This window comes from Coptis chinensis, chromosome 9, assembly GCF_015680905.1.
Source record: "Coptis chinensis isolate HL-2020 chromosome 9, ASM1568090v1, whole genome shotgun sequence".
Taxonomy (NCBI): Eukaryota; Viridiplantae; Streptophyta; class Magnoliopsida; order Ranunculales; family Ranunculaceae; genus Coptis; species Coptis chinensis.
Window position 1 is genome coordinate 58404431 of NC_141464.1, and position 15310 is coordinate 58419740.

Here is a 15310-nt window from a genome sequence, read left to right on the forward strand (position 1 = left end):
TCTTACAACACTAATATCCAAATGGGCCGAAGGCAACTTGAAACTTTGAAGCAAGGTCTGAATGAAAGCTTTACCAAGTATATTACAAGATGGAGGACAAAAGCGGCCTAAATCATTGATTGGCCCACAGAGCAGGAGCAAATTAGGATGGTTATGAAAAGTTTGAACCAGGCTAAATGCTAGTTATCATCCGACATATCAAGCCTTAGTTGCTGACCTTCGCTCCTTTTTGTGTGTAGATGGTGTATGGATGATGTAGATAGATGATGGTCGTTGAACAAAAAGAAGCGTATCAAAACCTAATTATTCCTCAATAAGTAAAGGATGAGTAGGGTATCGTTCCACTTTTAAGTGTATGTTTATATGAATTATAGGACTGGAAAGGGGGTTTGAGGGATTAAAAACTATGATTATAGAGATAGTAGATTCTAATGCTAAACTAAACTAAACTAACTAAACTTATACTAAAGCTAAGAATTGGAAATATGGAGAGAATATGAGAGAGATAGATTCAAGAGATTCAAATCCACCAATGCTTTTGATTCAATGACTTTTTGCTTCATGTTGTTCTCCAAGTAGACTACAATCGGGCAATCGAGCGAGTGTCGATGCATTTTTGGGTGAAACATCGTTAAACAATTAACTCTACTTAAGGTTATTCCTATGTTCATGTTACTAGTATCTTCTTTCCTTTTATGTGAGTTTGGGCAGCTATTAAATGAATCACCATCTAAGGCAAACACAAGGAATATTTTCCTTACTCTAAAACACTACACAATTAGAAAAAAAGTAGAGAATAATAGTATAATATTCAATTACAATAAATAAAACTCTATTCTAGCATTATATTCAATTGCAATAAATAAAAGCATGTTACTAGCAAATATTCAATTGCAATAAATAAAACCCTAAACTAGCATGATATTCAATTGTAATAAATAAAAATCTTAATCTATACTTCCATCCCCTTATGTGGGCAATGAAACTAATAACTAAAAACATAAAGAACTAACATGATTGAAGAACATCATGAACCAGAAGAATCATTAAACCTTAAGCACTGGCTTCATCTCCTCCCTTGAAGGAGAAGATTAGCCTTCCATATAGAAGAAAGAACACGAAGAACGAGAAGAAGAAGAGTCGAAGAACATAAGACTAGAAAGACTAATTTATTAAGACTCAGCTAGTTAAAACCGATCTTTTATTATTAATCTCTCTCTGTCTCAAGTTCTAGAGACAAGAATATAAGTGAATTGGCAAATTACATGAGGCACTTAGGTCCTCTATTTATAGGGGTTACAATGAGCTCTAGAAGCATTCCAAACCGTCATTTGTTTCCTAATACAAATAGAGTTCTTTCGAGTCCAACTTCATCTTCAAAACTGAGAAGGAATTGGCTACAATTGTCGATTCATGCGTCCGGACGCACTATTCATCGTCCCCGGACTTAATCAATGCAATTTTTGGACTTTCGATCCATCGCCCCGGACTTGATCAATGCGTCTGGACGCTCGATCCATGTGTCCTAGACGCGTAAGCTTATTTTGTCTCTTCTGCTCTATCATTTATCCTCTTTTGCGGGCTTTGGTCCAAGCAACGAATCCTTTGGCCTTGGGCTTCCAAATAGGCTTTAAAATAGGTCCAAGTCGCATCTTTAATAGCTTCAATTCTTTGGCCTTTTCCATGATTGTCCACGGGCTTCCCATGTGATCCTTAATGCTCCATATTGCTCCATTTTATCCCTTTTTCTCTAATATTCTACAAAACTCTCTTTCTCACCTGTAGAATCTTAAAACATAACTTACAAACACTATTAGTCCACTAAGATGGCTAAACAAAAGGCATAATCGAGGGTTAAATTGCACTTTTTGAGCACTTATCAGTTGTCGCTGGATCACAAATAGAAGATGGGTTATCATCTGGTAATATTTCTCCCATCAGCTCAATGTCTACAGGATCTATCCCGCAAAAGAAGAAGCCTCCCATTGTAACGGTGAACAACAAAGAAGCCAATGTGGTTACTGCACAAGTTCAACCTCAGCCACATACGTAAATTCAATCGGAGGTGACAACTCATCCTTTTTCCAATCAAGTCATTTTCCCTCCAAGATAGCAAGACAGGGGTTTGCCCAGGCAACAGAGGCAGTTCACAGAATTGGGCTTCCCATTATAAGTTGAATTGAGGGCTTTAGTCCAACAGGGCTTAATTAAGTTAATGCAACCGAGGCCTCCTCCAAATCCGGTGCCATTCTAGTATGATGCTTCAAAACATTATGACTTCCATCAGGCTCCAGGTCACACAACGGAGAGGTGCATGCTCCTTAAACATTTTATCCAAAACTTAATTGATGAGGGTAAGATAGATGCGTCCAGTCTCGACACTCCCAATATATCGACAAATCCACTACCAATGCATAATGGAAAAGTTAATACTTTGGAAGCTGTCAAGAAGGATCCGGCATCATTCATCATTCCAATCAGACAGACGTCCAATGTTAACACCACAAGGCTAGTTAATCTTCAAGATGTAGTTAGAAGATGCATGGAGCAAACAAAATCTAGAGGTATCCAATTAAATGAGGTGGTGGCACCATTTCTACATACTCTATAAATTCAAAAGTCGTTTAGGTTGACTAGAGAGCATCTGGAATCTTTTATGATGCAAAGGCCCGTTACGAAATGGGTAGATCCTTTGAATACATCTCAATCCGTGGCATGGGTCAAAAATTCAAGGACCCGTGATTCGCCAAAATCCAACTCAACAACAGGTAATCCCAACTCCTATCACAATCCCCAAGGTCCAGTTTATGCCAGCTAAGAGTCACAATACCAAGGAGGTTATAGAGAAGAAGTTGTTGAGCCTGAGAAAAGTGAAGATGACTCAGCAATCTCACTACATCAGTTGAAGCAATTAGAACCTAGTTTGGCAGAGAAATGTGTTGAGACTCACGGTTTGACAAGAGGAGGAAGGATATACAAGCCACCACACTTACAGAAGGATCAGGTTTTGGCCCAACAGCATGACCTGCCCACGGCTACTGAACCAGAGAAGCAGGATGGTAATGAAGTAATCCAACAATTGCAGAAAACCAAGTCCAACATTTCCATATGGGGTTTACTCATGGCATCACCCCAACATAGGCAAGCAGTTCTTCAAGTCTTGAACCAAGCTCATGTTCCAGCTTCTATCCAGCCGAACGATTTGGCACGTACAGTCGTTTCTCTCAGGAAGACAAACTCCATAATATTTTTTGATGATGATCTAACCGCAGATGGAATAACCCACACGAAAGCGTTGACTATTATGGTGCATTGCAACAACCATAAGGTGCCATTTGTATTGATTGACAACGGATCTGGTTTAAATATCTGCCAAATCAATTCTGCGAAAGCCATTGGAATCATACCGAAAGACTTCACTTTCACTAAGGATACAGCCAGATCAATTCATGGGTTTGACAATCGGAGAAGAGAAGTCCTTGGCAAGTTCACAACTGACATCCAAATAGGTCTAGTCACGTTCAAAGTCACATTCTTGGCTATGGACATCGAGGCTAATTACAATTTCCTTTTAGGCAAACCGTGGCTACACCAGGCCGGTGCAATTCCATCTACACTTTACAGAAAGCTCAAGTTTTTATGGCAAAGGAAGCTTATATGCATCACTGGTTATTCGGATGATCTGGACTCTTCAGAGGAGGATAAGGTAATACCAATGATTGAAGGAAATTGTAAATACACTGAACTAGGGATTGTGGAGTTTAGAGCACCTGACAAGGAAAAGCTCCCTACCCCGTTTTGCCATGGAAATCCCAAGATGACTCAGTTGTTCCGTGAGCAGAACTATTTTCCAGGACTTGGATTTTGAAAAAACTAAAATGGCATCTTAGAACCTCTGCAGATTCCTAGTCAAAATGATCGAAAAGGGCTAGGCTATACTGAGGAGGTTGTGGAAGGATTGTCAGAATTGTTTATTGGTTCTAGTGCTACGATGAATTGTCTCGGATTGGCTCTACCTGATCTAGGGGCGGAGATTGAGGCTATTATTAATTCCAACATATTTTGGGGAGAAGACGATGACCTAGATCCAAACTCAGAAATTATTGTTTCAGAGCCAGATATTAATTCCTATTCAGGATATCGCAAGCTTAGGTTGGATCAGGAGGCTAGGTAGTTTAGTTGGATAAATGAGGTTGGATCGACATCCTCCTCGTCAGGTATGGACTATACTCCATCTTTTACTTTAGCCAGTTCCCCAGGGTTAGGATTTGACGTAAGAGACAAGACTGTCACACCTTAGCATGTCCAATTGGACCCTCAGGCCATACTTGATTTGGATGATCTGTTGAATATGGAATCTATTGTTGACCCAGTTCCAGTGGATGTTGAGAACATGCCATTTTCTGACTCCCAGACGCAATATGAGATTTGGGAAAGGTTTTTAGAGACCTTAGATTCTGATGAAGATTCATTCATTGATAGAGACTATGATTATTGGAGAACGCAAGTCATTATTGATCCAATCCCCAGCCATCATATTGCTCCGGTTGAGCCATCAGATGAATTTGATAGGGCTCAAAGGGCGTGAAACTTTTTGTTCTAACTCCTTTTGTATATAGTTATATTTCAAAAATTCAAAAAAATCAAATATTTCAAAAAAATCAAAAAAATCAAATATTTCAAAAAATCCAAAAAAAAAAATCAAATATTTCAAAAATCCAAAAAAATCCAGATATTTCAAAAAACAAAAAAAAAATACAAAATTTCAAAAATACAAAAAAAATCAAAAAAAAGTTTTCAAAATCCCACAAAATAAGATTTACCTACTTGCCTTAGTGCAAGATGATTGAATAACTTGTGCAAATTATTATGATCCCCTCCCCCCGACGATGAAGAAGGAATGGACAATGAAGCTGCTGAGTCCATTCTTTCTCATGAGCAGTCTGAGGATTGACAGACGCTAGTCATTGTGGAGACAAAGACCATCAACCTTGGCACCACAGATGAACCAAATTATGTGCAGATTGGTATAACCTTTATCCCCTCTGAGCGTTGAAGCCTGATCAAATTACTGAAGGAATCCATAGAAGTGTTTATCATACCTATGACAATCTATTGTCTTAAGGGGGTACATGATTTTCATTGTTCGAAGATGAGAAAATCACTCACCGAGAAGAAGAAATTGAGGAGGAAGAAAGTTCAGCGGTTATGTTTGAGAAGATTTTTCAAATGTCTAAGATCACCAACACCCAATATCAGCATTCAGCATTATGCATTTACCCTTGTGGAGAGGGCAAAGCTCCACAATATCATTTGATCAACTACCCTACTGAAGAAGGGGAATATTCTGCATTCTATCAATCAAAGGGTACTTAGCCAATCAACCAACCAACTACCCTACCGTAGAGAGGGCAAATTCCATATTGCATCATTAGCCTTGATCGAAGACATGAGAGCTATCTATCAAAGAAGTCAACTGACTCGAATATGACTACATCAAAGAGCAAAATGCTGAGAAGAGTTCATATATGATCAACATTCTTGAGAGCTGAGATATATGAAGGAGGGCATTGATGTTCTATTGGGACTTAGATACCAATGGAGACAGATTGTTGCAAGTAAAGTTGGGCAAGCGGATCTAGACTAGAGTGGAATCAATGAACCAAAAAGTTCAAACCCAACAGTGAATGTCCATTCAGTATGAAGATTCTACATGGAAAATCCTACCAATGTCGACCAATTAAAGAGTACTACTTTTTACCCAACTTTGTTTATTTTAAGACGAAAAGTATAGTGGAAATCTTAGAAAGATGATGGAACAGGCCATCTTTGATCGTTTTGTTTTTAGCATCATAAGCCCACCTAATATCATATATTCCCGATTGAAGCCCATTCGAGTCTTAGCATATTCTTTTGTTTCCCATAATATAAGCCCATATCTTTTAGGAAGCCTAATAAATCCTTAGCCTACCCATAGATTACCCATACCCACTCTTACAGAACTTGTCATAATCCAAGGGCATCATTCCATCCATCTTTGATCACAAAATAATCACCCCCATGTTATTTATCCCAAGAAGATGTTGAAGAAAATCCTATTGCAAAGCAAAAAAAAAAAAAAAATCTCGTCAGAACTCAAAATGCTTAGAGTTGCACAAAATAATCAACACCGGTCCAAAATGGAAAACCTAAACAAGGGACAATTTCATTTGAGATTTGGGATCCGTATCATCATCTCACTACCATCATTCCAATTACTCATCCCTTTATATGACAAGTTCTACTCCATAAATAATTTTTTGATCTTATCCCTTCTTTTTGAGCTTATCACCTAAGCCTACATTATAGTCCTATGAAAGTCCGATTTTGATCTCTAAGTCCACTATATCTCCTGGTTGAGAAGTACTCGAGGAAAAAAAAAAAAAAAAAAAAAATGGAAGACATTGGAGGATTCACTACTAGTGATTGCGATGTATGAGGAAGTTGTCTCCAGAAGATTAGTCCTATGCTTTATGCTCTATCTGTTTTGGAAGAAAATTTTTGGATGTCTGTCGTTCAGTACGTTGTGAAGGTCAAGCAATCAAAGGGAAAAGAATATCATCTACTTCATATGTGCCAAGTTTGATCGTACTTCTAACCTATGGTTGTCCTCATGCTCATCTTCTTTTCGGTAACTCATTTCTCTGCCCTCACTTGTTATTCAATCATCTGTGGTATTTCTTATTCTGTGAAAAAAAAAATTGTTTTGTTTTCCATGGTTTTCAAAATAATTTTCAAAAATATTTTAATAAAAAAAAATTGATTTGTTTTCGAAAATTTGGTTTGCTTTGGATGGCTTATAATGAAAAATCGAGGATAACACTACTGGCACATAGAAAATTCTGAAGCCAATATATCCTAAGTTCCTAACTAAACCATGTACTTTTTCTACTAACATATCATTCAAATAAGGGTTCATACATGCATCATCATCTAACCACTCATGCAGTGGCGGAGCTAGGAAATAGAATGAGGGTGAGCCAACCCTGACTACAAAGTATACAAAAAAAAAAAAAAAAAAAAAAAAAATCAATTTTTAACTAATTATTCATAACTCTTATTTGAAATTTTTATTTCACCCAAAATGAAAAGAATCAAAACTGAATGTTCCGTGCAAATCTCGCCCATTAATGTTGTTTATGTACTAATATCCAGATTTTTATAAATAATTTAAGTAGTTTTTTTTTTTTTTTTTTTCGATAATAACTCTAATTTAATTAGTTTTTGCATCTACATTTCTTATTTTCTTAATCCTCTCAGGTGGTTCTAGATATGATTAGGATTTACTAATGCATGTCACATAAAGTGATGCAATTGTTGAAAAGGGGGCTCTATTTTTTGTTGAAAATATTATTGATATAGGTACTGAACTATAGTGGGTTTTACATTATAGGTACTGTATTATTTTTTTTGCATAATAGGATACCGTATATTTTAAATATTACTAATATGGGTACTCATCATCATCTTATTTGTTAAGTATTTATCGTATTTGATGATTTGGCTTAACGAGTCAACTAATTTTACAACGGTCAAAATTTGTTTGCTTCATAATTGTACAACGGTCAAAATTGACAACATTCAAAATTTGAAATTAGTTAACTCCATTTGCCAAATCATCAAATACGTATAAATACTTAACAACATACATGACGAGTACCCATAGTAATATTTGAAATATACAGACTGGAGTACTCACAGTAATATTATCAATTCCAGTTTCTTCTTCCAACTTCTGAATCAATTCATTTATTTCATTCCCTTTAAAATTAAACGAATCCTCTTCAATCGCGTAGTTAACATTTTGATTATTATCAGCAGTACGATAATATATAATCTGATCATCTCCCGCCTTTTGCATCGAATTAGCGAAAGAACCACTTGACTGCAAAATCCAAAATTACAAACACAAATTAGCCCAGGTTCAAATTTTGACAAATACCCTTTTCTTAGAATACAATATTAAATCAAGACTCAAAAGACCCAATCTCTAAGACTTGTTCTTCTTCTATGGGTTTCGGTAGTGAATCAGCATGATCTTGAAACTCTAAAACATCAATATCCCATAAAATCCATTATTGAGTAGTAGTTCTATACTTCTATGTGGAATGTCATGAGTAAGAGAGTTTCCCCAAGGTGATAATAATAAAGCACGATTAGCTCTTAAAAATTTCCCATATCTAGTTTTCAACTTAACTTGAGAACCATCTTTAATAGGTTCCCATTCAATAGAAGAATCTAAACGTCTTGGTTAAGTTTGTGTAACTTTACAAACAGTCGTGTACTTGCGCCATAACTAGTTAATAGTTTTTTTTTTTTTTTGGTCAAAGTGAGGGTACGCCCAGGTGTATGCTGGGCCCCCCCTGGCTCCGCCACTGCACTCATGCATATTCCACTAATAACATAGTTGTATTATAGTTTTATGTATATCATGTATATTGTACTAATTTGCCATGGAGAGAAATAATGCCTGTGCATATTTTTTGCCAATAATTTGTTTTTCTAGTCTCACAGGCTGTCCAACAGAATTCTAAGATGCGAGAGATTGAGGGTAAAGCTGCCAGCTGCCAAGTATGAATAAAGTAAGATTCCATTATATGTTGCGCAAAAGAATCAGTGTTAGTTCGGACAGAAAAAGGAGAAAAATGCGTTACCATACGTGGCGTGGTTTTGACTATGTGCCACTTCGACACGTTCTACTATTCTTCCTCTGGACGTTTGCAAGGTATGAGTTCTTATTTCCAATCGTATTTATATGGGCTGCGGCACGAGCTTGATTTATATTTAGTGAAGTCGCATGTCATTGGAATAGTTTAATTTGGAAAAAGACAAAAATAAAAATGGGTAAAAGATTGGCTTACCACGCATGGTGCGGCAGTTATTTCATGAGCTTTGGCTTGCTGGATATTGGCAAAGGTATCTTTTCTCCTCGCAGTCTATGTTTACTAGCCAAATACACGTGCTATGCACGTGTGGTGAAATAATTTTTGATACATTCGTAGGTCCGGTCTCTCTCTAACAGTCTCTGAGTCTCTCTCTTTAAGAAAACAGCAAACAAAACAGAAAGAAAAAACAAAAAATGAAATATGACAACTTTATTGACTTTTGTTTTGATTGACCGGCTCAAATGGCTTAAAAGGAGTAGAGATAGAGATATAGAGTTTAGCATGCATGTCGTTTTAGAAACTGTCCATAATTAGGAGTCGGTGCATGAGAAAAACTTGGTCAGTACTCAGTAGTCGGTTTCTTACGTTTTTAGAAAAGGACAAAACAGAGAATAAAACAAGGAAATAATGATATGTCGAAGATTCTCTTTCCTTTCTAATCTGTTTTAACAAAAATGATACGGTGCAAATACTACGAAGGAAGGTCGGGGTGCCCCTTACCTGTTTCTCACCAGGTCCTGTATCACCCGGTTTGGTCTGGTTCAACATGGTTGGCCCAGGTTGACCCGGTTTCCACCTGTTGGACCCGGTTTCCACCAGTTGACCCGGTTTTGACCAGTTTTGACAGTTGACCAAATTTGACCCAAATAAAGAAAAAAAAACTTTCTAAAAAAAAAAAAAAAAAAATTTTTTTTCAAAAAATAAATTAAAAATGATGAATATTAGTACCATGGGGTTCTTACCCTCCAATATGATAAAATATTCATCAAGTTTTGTTTTCACCATCGCACTATTGGCAACCACTTGATCATTAATATCATTTAGGTAATTTCATTTGTGCAACATTAAAATTGTTCGCGAGAACAATGTCAGTTTTACTGACAGCCTCACGGATGGATCAACATGAACTCATAGTGACAGTCTTTTTCAATCCAAGTACTTGAACGTAATTGACTGATTGATTGATTGAACTTGAATATATTATCCCCAGCATCCATCTTTCATCTCCAGCACATCTCTTATCTTCCCCAACAGTGTTTGTCTGTGTCTTCGTCCATCTTCTTTAGAATCTCTTTGCTCTCCCCGGTGAGTTTTTCCTTTCGTCAGTGTTTGGTTATCACCATTATATGAGAATCTTTAATCTAAGTCAAAATCATGAATGAATTGATTTATCAACTTGATTTCACCAGTTTCCTAAAATAAATTTGGAAAATATCAGATTTCAAAAAATTTGTCCCTTGATTTCAAAAAGTTGTTCATCCTTATCCATCACCATTTTTGGCATAAATGCCTGGCTTGAGCGCCATTATCCTGGTACACACTGATGTAATGTAAGACATAAAATACACGCATTAGAAGGAGTGATACCTTTGGTTGACTACTGAAAAAATGTAAGACGTAAAAAACGCATTTGTAAAGTACGATACCATCCTATCTTGAGTGACAACCATTTTCAACTGTGCTTTCACCATTGTCACCAAGTTCGGCGTTTTTTTGAAAAAAACGCGTTTAAAACCCGAGATATTGGCAAGGCGTCTGGTTCCAGTTTAAAACCCAGGTTTTTCAAAAAAACCCGTTTTAAACTTAAAAAACATTTAAAACCCGAGATTTTGAAAATCTCCCATTTAAAACTTTTTTTTTTTTTTTTTTTTTTTTTTTTAAATCTAAAAGAAAACACGAAGAAGAAAAAGGGGTTTTGGAGTTTACCTTTTTAAAGAGTGGGCGTTAGATTGACTTATTGAGACAGTTTTATTTTGTTTTGGACTATTAATAGTTAATTATAAATTTTAAAGTTATTAACTTATTTGTAGAACTTGATTATGCCATTATGATTGGTAATTAGTAGTATCTTATTTAGAGTCGTGTTTTGGTACTGAATCTAAAACTTCTAGTATTTGGATGAGTAATGATAATTTGATACTTTTATGTATTTGTGGGGGGTTTAGAAAACTGTTAAGAAAACCGTAAAAATTTCCACTCTGAGTTGGGGTTTAGAAAAGCATATATTTCACAATTAGCCAGAAACAATATGCACAATTTTAACGGTTTAAAATGGCATTCTTGGTTTGGGAGCGCAGCTCTCCTTGCACTACATATGTTTTTCTTATTATTTGATTTCTTAAAGTATCTGCTTCCTATACATCTTCCAGACTACGTGCAATTTTCCAGCTTGGCCAATTTGTCTTGGAAAGACTAGATTCCTTTGAGCTTTCCAAAGTGTCCTGTGTGAACTCAAGTTTCTTTTTAATACGTCTAAGGTTTTGAAGTTTGATACATTTCTTATGTCTCTCTTATTTTCTTTTCCTTTCATAAGAGTATGTTCAGATTTCACATGACCATCAAATAACAAACTGTATCAATATAAAGTTGTATTCTTCCTAAAAAATTTAAAAATCAAATCAAATCAACGTAATATAATGACAATGAATTGTTTGTTTGAGGGAGTCGACAAAAGTTATAAATGATTGACAAGTAATATGTATTACATATTAATGTAACATCAATTACGTTACTTTTTTTCTTTCTCTTTTTACGCTTGAATGATTGAAAGTCGATTTCCTATAAGGTACGCTATCTCTCATCTATTAGGCATCGGAATCTTGTGAATCTTTTGGGTTATTGCCAGGAAAATGGTCAACAAATGCTTATCTATGAGTATACACCTAATGGAAGTATTTCCAGTCACTTATATGATAACTGTCCAGCCATTTATGTGTTACTATAGCTTATAAATTGGTTATATATCCTAGTTGCTTATATTAAGAATTTGATCTAATCGTTTCGTGAATTTTGTGCTTCATGTGGTATATTTATGTGGATGCTTGATTGTTTCTAATCATCACAAACTTCAAAAAGTTTACTGCAGTCCGCAGCTGTTCTTCTGAAATATAATATATATGCAAATTCTCCTAGAATTTTAAATTAAAGTCATAGTCACTTAAGTTTCTTGGTTCTCTTTTGCAGGTGCAGGTCAGGTTTTAATGAAAAACTACAGTTCAAGAATAGACTTTCAATAGCTTTTGGTGCAGCTAAAGGTGATCCTATGCAAAACAAAGAGCATTGACTGCTTCTCTGGTATTAGTTTTCACTTTTCATAGTCTTAGTAAGCTAAGATATCTGAAGATTTTTAGTGGATCTCACCAAATTTTTAGTATGCTTCCTGCAAAACGTATAATATATTCCTTGAAGTCCTCCTTAAGACTTGAAAGGTCTTAAACCAATGTTACCTGATGCTGCCCTGTTTTATTTTCCTGCAGGATTGGCTCATTTTCATGCCATAACTCCTATTTTGGTGCATAAGAATTTTAAGACGGCCAATGTCCTTGTTGATGAAAACTTCATTGCTAAGGTTGCAGATGTAGGGCTTCGCAATGTACTTGGTAGAGTTAACGTTGCGGATCCATCTCATCGAACAATGGATGAAGACGTGTTCTTTGCTCTTGAGTAATGTTCTTTTCTACAAAATTCTCCATGCATTAGATCATATTTACGTACTTAATATTTCAGTATTTGCAGCATTCTTTGCATGCAACCATAATGCAGTCTAATCCCCATCCCCCCGACTTTTTTTCCAGATAAGTTATATCAATTGATATAATTTGGAAATTACATCAAGAAGATTATATACGGGTGATCAGCAAGTAGCTAATTTGCCATAGACCCTAGTCTGCCCAAGTACCAGTACACCCAAGCTCCTGCATGTATCTTGTAGTCTAAAAGGCCATTGCCTATTTGCCTATACTATATCATGCATTTGTATTTTCAAATAATAAAAACATTGTGTGTTTTTTAAATTAAGTTAACTGTACCTTGGGCTTGGATAAATGCTCTCGGTGAGTATGCGCTTGCCTTGAGACATTTCGTTCTTAGTTGGGCGTTGTGAGTATAGTACATTAGGTATTAAAGTTTAAACCAATACTCAGTTCAACTCCATGAAGTTGGTTTCCGAGTATGCAACATCATTACGGTCTTATGTTTTTACTATAAGTGAATAAGTGATCACGTACCAAAATCATTTTTTCTTTATAGCTTCTATTTATCTATCTCCTTTTACTGATTATAGGGTAAAAGAATTTGGGAGATTTTCAGATCGAAGTGATGTATACAACTTTGGAGTATTCCTGCTGGAGTTAGTAAGTGGAAGAGAAGCTTTGCAATATGAGTCTTCAGAATCTGATAGAAGCTTGGTTGAATGGGTAATTAACTTCTTAATACAATGCTCTTATATGTTCTTAAAAGAGTGATCTTAAGTGATTAGATAAATCTTCCTCTGATCAGATAATACAGGGCTTTAAAATGAATATTTAGAGCTTTTCGTGTTCTCATTTTTTTTTATAGAGTATTATGTAAGTGTATTAAACTTTGGAACATCTAACTCAATATCAATTGGCAATGAGTGGAGCCAACCCAGGAACACATATTATTATGCAAGACTTTAAAGTTTATACTTCTGATGTGGGACAATGTCCTGTGGGGCATGACTAGAGCCTAAGTACTGCCCAACACATAGACTTTGATTTAGCGGGTAAGATGAAAGGCATGGTTGCTTCCATGGACTGGCCAGAGATACCCAAAAACAAAAGTCTGGTCTCGGTGCAACAACATCGCCAAGGATTGATCCAAGAACTTTACTCATAGGTTGAAGTTGGGAACCAAGCAATTTAAACGGTTGCCAGTGTGTCTGCTCAGGCATAATAATGTCAATTGTAAGTGTGCTCACCCAAATTATGTATGTTTATACTATATATTCAGTAAGTTTTGTTTGACATCGCGTGCATTACATGTGCATCTTACTAGTAATGATAATCACTAACAAGGCGACAACGCACAACGCATATATTATGGTTTGTGCACTTGTTTTTTCTTTTTCTTTAAATATATACAATTTTACATTTGAACTTTTAGTCACAAAATCAGAACGCATTAACACATATAATTCTACGGTAAAGTATATTTGCGTCTAGGTACCAATAGGTACCCGATTACTCGAAACTGAACCGAAACCGAAACCGAATGTTTCGGTTTTGGGTCTTAAAAAGTTAGACCCATTTAAAATGGGTCATTAAAAACCGAACCGATAAAGAATCAAAACCGTTGAACCGAATAGTAAAAAACCCGTGGGTACCAGAATCGAAACCGATTATTATGATTTCGATATATAAAATTTAATATTATATTATATTTAAGATAATCAAACTCATACATCATAATATAAAATATATTTTTTACGTGTAAAAGTCTATTAAATATATATAGCATAATAGTGAATGTGTGTTGTTAAATGTATATTTTATAATTATACGTTAAACAAGTGTATCATAGATTGTTAATAATAATATCAACGTGTATATTATGAATTAACTAATACATTTTATATTTATTAATTTATGCACATGTATATTTAAATAGGATATACATGTTTGATATATTGTGGTACACATATTTATTATAAACCAATATATAGTGTTCATGTTAAAAATTAGTGATGAGATGTAATTGTAAAATGCATGTACTCGCATGTTCGATTTAAAATGCGAGTTAATACATGTGTACAAATATATATGTATGCACGTAAAATATATCAATGTAACAAATATATGTGATTGCACGTGTACACGATCGAGTTAATACAAGGAAACAAATATATGTGTATGTACGTAAAAATAAAAATAAAAATTATAAAGTTAGATATTTGATTATTTTAATTTCTATATCAAAGGTTTAAATTATCACATGAATAGTAAATATTTTAACGTGTATGATTGATACATATTCATAAATTGATGAAAATATGATTGTTGATACATCACTAATTATATATAAAATATTATCGTGTAGGAAAAAAAAAAAAAAAAAAAAACAATGTAAGTTTTAGTATTTAAATGATTGAAATTGTTTAATAATCATAATAAATAATAAAGACCCGAATTAGAACCGAAACTGATAAAAACCATAAGTTTTTATGGTTTTGAATTGGGTTATATAATTCTTGTACTAAAACCGTTGAGAACCGAAACCGATAAAACTGCAAATAGTAACCGTTAAGACCCGACACATTCGCACCCTATTTGCGCCTGTGCGTCAAAAAATTATTGGGTGAAAATTTGATAATGTCAAAGAAGTTTTGTAATAGTTTAATGGTGTTGATAAAAATGGGACCCCTGATTGGGAAATATCAAGCTTGTTCATGCATAGTTGTATATTTACTTATTTTGAAATGATTTTATGATGCGATTTCAATCAATTTTCATGTCGCAATGGACGTACATAAAATGATTTAAGAGAGCTGATGATTTAATGCATTTGGCCCATTCCATTGTCCCGCGTTCAAAGTTCAAACACTGACCACGGACCACTCATAGTGCAGCACGTTTTTCCTGTGGACT

General features: G+C 35.1%; 1 pseudogene; it reads right to left on the minus strand.

Annotated features, from left to right (window-relative positions):
- Positions 1 to 7633: 7633 nt before the first annotated feature.
- LOC147476958 (uncharacterized) lies at positions 7634 to 9473 on the minus strand (annotated as a pseudogene).
- Between the last annotated feature and the right edge of the window lie 5837 nt (positions 9474 to 15310).